This window comes from Balaenoptera ricei, chromosome 4 (genome assembly GCF_028023285.1).
Source record: "Balaenoptera ricei isolate mBalRic1 chromosome 4, mBalRic1.hap2, whole genome shotgun sequence".
Taxonomy (NCBI): Eukaryota; Metazoa; Chordata; class Mammalia; order Artiodactyla; family Balaenopteridae; genus Balaenoptera; species Balaenoptera ricei.
In genome coordinates, this window is record NC_082642.1 from 4,684,127 (window position 1) to 4,694,492 (window position 10,366).

Consider the following 10,366-nt stretch of genomic DNA (forward strand, 5'->3'; position numbering starts at 1 on the left):
TTCTAAGATCTTTTTATCACAATCCTAACAACTACTGTATTAACGTAGTATCTTAAACATTCTTCCATAAGTACCACTTTTGAAAATATGTTCGGCTGAGGAGATCGCTCTCCCTGTTACCTACGCTCACATCAGCCACACCTCTGTGTGCAACTATTTCAGGGAGGAGACTGCCACTGTGACTTTGCCAAAGGACAAGTTATTAAAGGAATTATTAAAACAGAGTGTATAAAAATAGCATTAAATATTTATTTGTAAATTGTTGAACATATTCATAAAAATTGTCCATCTAATCTTCAATGCTTATGCTAAATATTGATACCCTTGTGTCTGTAATCACCAGTAAAAACTATAGCTTCAATCTTCAATGTTTTCCTTCTTCCTCTTATTTCTTCTTGCTGTCTGTTTCTTCCTCTCCCGCTCTTCTGTAAATACTCACAAGGAACATACAATAGCCACAGTACGGATAGGTGCTGGCCTGCAGAGTAGAGTAAGGGGATTCCTATTGAGAGGTCCTCGTGGTCCTAAAGGAGGTTACAGATGTTGTGGTCAACATGATCCTGTGTGGTAAGTTCTACAAGGAGGTGGGTTTGTAGGAGATGCTGTCTGAGCACAGAGGAGAGTAACTAACTTAGCCTATAGGTTTAGGGAAGCTTCCCAATGGAGAAATCTTGAAAGAAGAGTAAGACTTCTATAGGAAGTCAAGGAAGATAGGAGATTTCACACAGAAAGAATATGTCCCTGACCCTGCTGGTTGCCCCTTCAGGTACATTTCCTCTTCAATTATTCCTTGCCATCTAAATCCTCACTTTGTTTTTCTGGATGTCTCATGAATCACTTAAGGCTTCGGTGCTCCCCAGCCTCAGGGATTAAATCTTGGTTGGTCTGACTCAATAGGAGCAATTCTATTACCCTTTCCATGGTCGGTTTAGAAAAGATTACTTCATTCCATCCTGGTCCATGAGACAGCTTTGAGAGAAAATTTGCTGTGGGGATGCTGGGACATCCTGTGTGAGGACAGAATGGTCTCTTCTGGTTTTTATATGCTATGTCAGAATATGAAGTTTGAAACTAATACAGACACTTGTCACCACAGGAGACAAATCTGAAGAAAAAGAGCTGTGTCTCTAAGTATGGCATTGGGCCATAAAACAACAATCCTGGAACCACTAACTGGGACTAACTCTGATTTCTTGTTGTGTCTGATAATAAATCACTTATTTTGTAAGTTCTTTTGAGTTAACTGATAAATAAAAACAAAGTCTTAAGGGAATAAATTATCAGAGTTCCACAATCCGCATACTTACTGTGAAGGGCCAGGCTAGTGTTCCCTATTGTACTGAACTGAGTAGTTAAGGGTGAATAAGCAACAATTTTCCCAAGGCTGAGGATGAAAGACCAGAGCCAACTCTCACAAGCATGAGATGCCAATAAATAAAGACCTGAAGAAACTAGTTTGATTTTGTGGGAAAATGTAAGATGCCTTAGTCAAAATATGAATGCCAAAGATAAATTTTGCTAATCTCTGCAAGGATATAGAAAGTGAGTCTGGCAGCAAACGATAGGTTGGTCTCTCTGACATTGGTTCCTTTAAGCTGACAGGCTCACCAAGTAGACTCATTCATATAAAAGGCTGTCCCCAAACCTTCAAAGCTTTAATCATGAACCACTTGTACTGATTTTGTTTTACCACGTGAATCATTTTCATTTTACGGTTTCACCATGATCTTTGGTCTAGCATGCTCAGGGCTTCTTCACTGTTTTTCCCCTCCACTTTTCCCCTACATACAATTTGATAACTTCCTCTGTCAATACCTGAGGCTTCCTCAAAAAATAATCCTACCAATTTTGGTCAGCTAGGACCATCTCCTCTGGCACAGACTACTCTGAACAATAGATCTGCTCCAGCTTTATGAAGATCCTGGACAAGATCCACCAAAACCCCCTCTTATAGAGACAGAAAATTGACAAAGTTATGGAAAAAAGCCCATTCTTTTCATTTACCGATATTCAACATGTACTTGGTTTTTGAACATATAATTGCAAAGTGTAATTATCAACCTTACTTTTGCGGAGAACATTCAGCTATCTCAACGTCTATATTGCAAAATTATAAAAGAATTACTGAACCCACATTAATTCATATTGATGTAAATTTAGAGTATGTACATGCACCAAATAATAAAAAAAATAGACATAATAAATTAAAAGTAAATAATAATGGTGTTTATTTTCCTAAGATAGGTACATTGGGGCAGGTTCCTTAGACATGTGCTTAGATATTAACAGGACAAAACACTGTTTCATAAATATTTTCATAAAGAAGTTCTGGCTTTTCAGGATAACCTTTATAGTTCTTTCTTAAGCACAAGAGAACATTCCTATAAAATGGACAAAAACCTATTTTCCTGGTTCTCATTGTTTCCCAAAACTATGAGCTAGACTGAAAAGCCACAAGAGCGAAACCTCACCACTCTTGTCACTTCTAGAATTCTAGTGCTTAACAAAAATGCCTGACATATAATGGGTGTGCTGTTCTTTAAATATATTTTTTTGGAATCAGAAGTCTGAGTATTGCTTCAGATCTGTATCTGATGGTCTGAAAGCACTGAAACAAACTGTGGAGGTGCTGTTATCTAGTGAGTGTCACTGTGCTTCCAGAAGACTATGCCCTGTTTCTGATTTCAAACATGGACTCTTAGAGTTGAAGGGGAGTGAAGGGGTCTTTTCCATAGACCTCTCACCCACGTCAGCAAAAATGCCATTCGATTTCTGCTCTTTTTGGTCTTAGGGTGCTTGCTACATTCAATCATTTGTCTGAGGCATTCTTTCAGAAGAAAGACAGAAGAAATTTACTCCATCTTCTATATGACTGTATTTTAATATCCAGAGGAAGAGCTGTCTCTTCTGCATGTGAACAATCCCTAATTTTTTATTTGACACTGTTTCTTGATCCTCATCATCTTGATATTTAATCCTTTCACCTTTCTCTGGGACATGGAAATCTCCTTTAAAATGTGGTATCAAGAATTGAACTCAATACTCCTGATGCACTCTTTTTATCCCAATTAAAATATAAGAATCCTAGAGAAAAGTTGAAGGAATGCTATATTGAACACCTGCATATTCTTCACCTGTATTCACAAATTTTAATATTTTATCTTATTTACTTTTTTCTGTCTGTATATAAATATACGAATTTTTACCTGAAGCTTTGATATTAAGTTGCTGACATTACAACACATTGCCCCTAAATATATTAGCACGTATTTTATAAGAACAAAAACATTCTCCCACATAACCACTATACCATCAACACACCCAATGTAACACTGCTATGACAATATACAGTCAACATTCAAATACCCCCAACTGTCCAATTGTTATTTATAGGTGTTTCTTTTTTTCCCTGCCCCAGGATCCAACCAAGGACCATGGTTTACATTTGGTGGTTATGTCTCTTTAACCTTCTTCAAGTTCTCTCACTTTTCTTTTTCTTTGATCATTTTTTCTTTTTTAAAGACTGTGGGATAGGTGTCTTATAAAATGTTCCACAATTTGAATTGATGTAATTGCTTTTTCATTATTAAATTCAGGTTAAACATTTTCACAAGAATATTACATAGGTAAAGTTGTGTCATATCACTCTATCACATTAAGAGGAGCATGGTATCAGTTGGTCCCATTACTGATGGCAAACATTTTGGTCATTTGATCACCATTATTTAAGATGGTGTTCCCAAACCCTCCTTTATAAAGGTCAGTATTCTCCTTTGTAATTAATCCATAATATGTGAGGTAATACTTTAAGACTATATGATTATCTTGTTCTCCAAGATTTATACCTATAGTTTTAGCATGTATTGATGACCCTTGCCTTCATCAGTTATTACATTGGCAGGTGCAGCATTTCTAATTTTATCCTTTTAATCTTTATTAGCTGGCATTCTAATATAAAGAAGAGCTCTGCCTTTCCTGATGTGCTTTGAGTACTTTTGATCTCCTTTGTTCTGAATATTATACTCTTCGCATTGCAGCCTTAGATTGAAGTAAATTATTTTTCACCACCAGGTCACACAGTTCACTCATTCAAAGAACAAACAGTAGTTCCATTTGAACATGTAGAGTTTTAAATCATTCATCATATATTAGAGCATTAGAGTGTAAGAATTATTTAGATATATTCATATAATTCATAGGAGATATTGCTATTTCTTTAGCATCCTGACTTAATTAGTTTTTATGTTTTCAAAACTCTCTATTGACTTAATGTATTTTTCTGGCCTCTTACTTCCTACTGGAGGTTTATCTACCTTCTGTCATTGTACTGCAGATACGTGGCTAGCAATAAAAATGATCACATAATATTTATGAAAATGACTGTAATTCTACCCATAGCTACAAAGTCATCTGCCAATGATTTTCTCCACATCAGTACTACATGTTAACATGTTAGGACATACATGTTTTTATTACATGCTAAAATTAAATGAGAATTATAAACACTAAATATAGGAATCATACGACACAATATTGCAACTTAATACTTCTCTGCAGAAAACCCTTGAGATAGAGATACTGTTAATATTTAAGCATATTAATTACTCAGAAAATGGTCTAAACGGTTTGAAATTAGGATCATCTGATCCACCTTTTTTTTTTTTTTTCAGAGAATATGACACAGACTAGAGAAACTAAAAATCATTTCTTTTCAAGGACATTGGTATTTTTTTGTTTTGGCTTGGTTCATAAAATCACAGGAATTCCTGAATTGGTGTTTCTCTCATGAGTGCCATTTACAGAAGAAACAGATGGGACTTTTCTTCCCATAAAGACTGTATGTGGCTGCAGGAGTTAAACATATTTCTCAACTGCAATCTGGCACTGCTTTTTAATTTCTCAAATTGAAAAAAACATAAGGCAAAAATTATGAGCCATTTCTCTTGTTATTATACTGATTACACAGATTCATCATGAACAAGACAGATGCTAATTTGTGCATAAAGCATATTCCTTTTGACAGGAAAATATACATAAGTTGTGGTTGAAAAAAGACAAGGATAGTGTTAAAACCATTTTTCGATTTATGTGGAAAGTTTCCAGTGAAAGACATGATCTCCTGCTTTATCACATCAACAATAATTCCTAGATACAGAATGTCAGTAAAGACACCCAAACAAATCTCTGTCCATGGAGTCCGGTGGCTTGGCAATTGGGAATTTTTGAATCAGTGGTGAACCCAAGCAAATCAAGGAAGGTGACTGTGATGGAGAGAAAACAATGAGGTCACCTGTGCCCCAATTTCTTGCACCATTTCTTCTACAGAAATTCCAATGTGACCTTCAGCAATTCCCTTAACATATTTTGGTTTCTGCTTTCCTATTTCTAAATTCAAGATATTTGGGTCACATGCTGGCTGTTGACCTTTTAGCTATAAAATTTGATATATGGATTCTATTTTTCAAGCTATGTAGAATGAGTTTGTGGTCTAAAGTTGAACTGATATAAATTTAGAGTCAAATAACCCCCATGACAGGTGGATTTTCCCCAAATCCCATTATGACCTAGAAAATTTGGTATTAAAAGCAACTTCCCTCCTGATAATCTTATAAGTACTTAAGTGCCAGAAATTCAAGACCTAGTCAGTGGAACAAGAATGATATCTGCCAAGAATGATGGCAAAGCAGAGTTTTAGAAGAGTGGAAGATTAAAGCTTAAAGCTGGGAGAATGTCTGTGGTGATGGATGAACTTCTATTTAACCTGTAATAAAAATCATACTTTTCTTTCAATGCCTAGTCAAAAAGCTACTTACCCCATAACACCTTCCCAATTGCCCCTCCCCCATGCTCTTTTCCATTCTGTTTCCCTACCACTTTGTTCTTTGTCCCTTTGATGTGGTCTTCTATTAAAATTATCTACATATTAATTCCTCCCACTGTTTTGTAAATTTCTTGAGCCTTCAGACACTTCTCTTTCATTTTTGTGTTCATTCTTCCGTTCTCTTCTCTCACTATTCTCCCACCCCTACTCCCAGACCACATCGTCTAAATATTGAGTAGAACCTACTCAATATTTCTTTCTCAAATTTAACATTATTTCAATTGACAGATGTGAATATATATGTCAGAGCATCAAAATCATTGAATTTGAACAGTTTCTTGATTCATTATGACTGTAGACAGTTAAGTACCCATCAATCTCTGGCAGACAAATGTTAAGATTTACCTGACTGAGCTTGTTGAAGTCAGGGACCACCATGTCTTGTCCAGCTTTGCGCTGCCGGCACTGGTCACGGCATCTGGCACCGAGCATGTGCTCTCTTAAGGCTTACTGAATGGAACAATCCTGACCTATGAGCTAGGTGAGGATTAGATGGGGAGCTGTGTAGAGAAAACAAAAGATTAGTTTTTTCTTGGATGAATTCAAAAGAGACTTCCAAGAAAATAAATAAGGGATTGCAGCTCTCTATGAACCATATTATCTGCAATATTTTCAGAGTAACTAGTCTTTAACTAACTACAGTTGACCCCAGAGCAACTCGGGGTGGGGAGGTGGTTAGGGGCGCTGACCCCTGCACAGTCCAAAATCCACATGTAAGTTCACTGTCTGCCCTCCCTATGTGGGGGTCTGGATCCGTGGACTCAACCCATCAGGATCATGTAGTACTGCAGCATGTATTTATTGAACAAAACCTGTGTATAAGTAGACCTCCACAGTTCAAACCTGTATTGTTTAAGAGTCAACTGTAGTCTCATTTCAACAATAAACAACTTTTTGTGAAAATGACTCTACTACCCAAAGCAATCTACAGATTCAATGCAATCCCTATCAAACTACCACTGGCATTTTTCACAGAACTAGAACAAAAAATTTCACAATTTGTATGGAAACACAAAAGACCCTGCATAGCCAAAGCAATCTTGAGAACAAAAAATGGAGCTGGAGGAATCAGGCTCCCTGACTTCAGACTATATTACAAAGCTACAGTAATCAAGACAGTTTGGTATTGGCACAAAAACAGAAACATAGATCAATGGAACAGGATAGAAAGCCCAGAGATAAACCCACACACATATGGTCACCTTATCTTTGATAAAGGAGGCAAGCACATACAGTGGAGAAAAGACAGCCTCTTCAATAAGTGAAGCTGGGAAAACTGGACAGGTACATGTAAAAGTATGAAATTAGAACACTCCCTAACACCATACACAAAAATAAACTCAAAATGGATTAAAGACCTAAATGGAAGGCCAGACACTATCAAACTCTTAGAGGAAAACATAGGCAGAACATTCTAGGACATAAATCACAGCAAGATCCTTTTTGACCCACCTCCTAGAGAAATGGAAATAAAAACACAAATAAACAAATGGGACCTAATGAAACTTAAAAGCTTTTGCACAGCAAAGGAAACCATAAACGAGACCAAAAGACAACCCTCAGAATGGGAGAAAATATTTGCAAATGAAGCAACTGACAAAGGATTAATCTCCAAGATTTACAAGCAGCTCATGCAGCTCAATAACAAAAAAACGAACAACCCAATCCAAAAATGGGCAGAAGTCCTAAATAGACATTTCTCCAAAGAAGATATACAGATGGCCAACAGACACATTAAAGAATGCTCAACATCATTAATCATTAGAGAAATGCAAATCAAAACTACAATGAGATATCATCTCACACCAGTCAGAATGGTCATCATCAAAATATCTAGAAACAATAAATGCTGGAGAGGGTGTGGAGAAAAGGGAACACTCTTGCACTGTTGGTGGGAATGTAAATTGATACAGCCACTATGGAGAACAGTATGGAGGTTCCTTAAAAAACTACAAATAGAACTACCATACGACCCAGCAATCCCACTACTGGGCATATACCCTGAGAAAACCATAGTTCAAAAAGAGTCATGTACCAAAATGTTCATTGCAGCTCTATTTACAGTAGCCAGGACATGGAAGCAACCTAAGTGTCCATCATCGGATGAATGGATAAAGAAGATGTGGCACATATATACAATGGAATATTACTCAGCCATAAAAAGAAATGAAATGGAGGTATTTGTAATGAGGTGGATGGAGTTAGAGTCTGTCATACAGAGTGAAGTAAGTCAGAAAGAGAAAAACAAATACAGTATGCTAACACATATATACGGAATCTAAGGGAAAAAAAAAAAAGGTCATGAAGAATCTAGTGGCAAGACGGGAATAAAGACACAGACCTACTAGAAAATGGACTTGAGGATATGGAGAGGGGGAGGGGTAAGATGTGATAGGGTGCGAGAGTGGCATGGACATATATACACTACCAAATGTAAAATAGATAGCTAGTGGGAAGCAGCCGCATAGCACAGGGAGATCAGCTTGGTGCTTTGTGACCACCTAGAGGGGTGGGATAGGGAGGGTTGGAGGGAGGGAGATGTAAGAGGGAAGAGATATGGGAACATATGTATATGTATAACTGATTCACTTTGTTATAAAGCAGAAACTAACACACCATTGTAAAGCAATTATACTCCAATAAGGGTGTTAAAAAAACACAATAAACAACTTTTTAATAAACTGTGTGAGACAGTGAGATACAAAAGGAATCTTATTAACATTCTAGATTGAATCATCTAAGGTTTTTATCTCATTTTCTTCTTCTTCTTCTTTTTTTTTTTTTAAATACCCCCAAAGCAGCACTTACTTACCCAATGAATTCCAAAACATTTAATTTATTAGTCTGGCATTTCATAATCACCGACTTTGACTGACATGAGCTAACACATAGGACGATAGCCAAAGAGTTAGAAAACATAAATCCATGATTCTTAAACAATAGTAACAAAAAAATTAAAAAGTTACAGATATCAAAACTTTAGATGCATCGCACTGAAAAGAAGGCTTGTGCGCCTCATAATTTAAAGAGGCAAAACAAGGCGCTACTGAAACCTCACGTTAAACAGCTTATTATTAAGCTGATGGAAAGGAGCAAGTGGTCTCTCCATCTCAGCTTCCCTTAACAGTTTTCCAACAGCTGAAGAAAGAGGTGGGAGGGGCGAATTCATTTATGCATGCACAGATTTACTGCTTTAATAAAACACTATCAGCTTGTTTTAAATGAACTGTTTAAACACCGACTGCAGCCTGTGTCGGCTAATCCTCCGTTCTAACCTCCCCATTGCTTTCACCTGCATTTCACTTAGCTCCGCAAGCAGAGTAAAATGCCTCCTTCAGAACGCACCTGTCTGCACAACCGGAAAAGGAAGCTCCCGTGGGCTCACAGCAAACCGTCAGTCCCGCAAGGCCCATGAATTTGTCCGGAACTGCTTCCGGGGGAGCGGAGAGCAGATCTGAGTGGATCCGAGTAGCTGTGCTGCCATACAGACAGGTTTAGCACTAGCTACGGAGTGACTATAGCGAGGAAGGGGCGGTGGTGCTGGGGTGGGGGTAGGCGTCGGGCCGAGGCGCCCGCGTGGCCCTTCTCCGGCTTCCTCGTCCTGCTGGTCGCTCCCCCCGAGGGTGAAGCTGTCTCACAGCAGATGCATGATGAGCGTGCAGTCCTTATAGGAATCCCCGTTTAGTGTGTCCAGCTCGCCCGTGGCATCTTCGGAGGCTTGTTTGGCTAAGAGGCAGGGCTCCTCGGGCGCTCTCTGGGTCTCACAGTAGAACACGGAGAAGTTGAGGGCCAGGCCCAGCCGCATGGGGTGCGTGGGCTGCATGTGCTCTTTGCTGATTTCGAAGGCTTCCTCGTGGCGGCCTCCGGAGCTTCGACCACACTGTTTTTCTTCTCGCCGGAAGCTGCCTCTGCCAGGTAGCGGTAGTAGTCGCCTTTCATCTTCAGGTAGAGGACCTTTGCTCTCACACTGGAAATCAGTGCAGTTCTTGATGAGGAACTTGTCCAGCAGAGCCGGCACGACGCGGCACACCGTTTCCAGCTCCTTCTCGATCTACGCCTGGTAAGCCTTAACCTTCTTTCTTCTCATGGTTCGGCCATGGTTCTCTGCTCGATGCTAATGATAACCCTCCAGGAAGACCGCTGGGCACCGACCACGTTCTTGTAGGCCTGAGAGAGGAGGTTTCGGTCTTCACTGGGGAGAGGTTCGTTGAGCTCGGTCACCGCCTTCATGGCGGAGGCCCTGTCGTCGCAGCGCTCCGCATGCTCGGCCAGCCGCGCCCGCTGCAGCAACGGCTCGCAGTGCCGGTTACCGCTAAGGTCCCGCCTCACTTAGCGCCCCGCTCCGCTCGCTCGCTCGCGCGCGCGCGCGCTCCGGGTCGCCGCGGAGGCTGCCGCCGCGCACGCGCACGCGCACGCGCACGCGCACTGGCTCACCGGCGGCCCAGGCAGCAGGCGGCCGGCAGCGCCGCTCGTCCTCTCGCTGGC

The 10,366-nt window shown here is 39.7% G+C and overlaps 1 pseudogene; it reads right to left on the reverse strand.

Annotated features, from left to right (window-relative positions):
• Positions 1-6,353: 6,353 nt before the first annotated feature.
• LOC132365164 (14-3-3 protein eta-like) lies at positions 6,354-10,154 on the reverse strand (annotated as a pseudogene).
• Between the last annotated feature and the right edge of the window lie 212 nt (positions 10,155-10,366).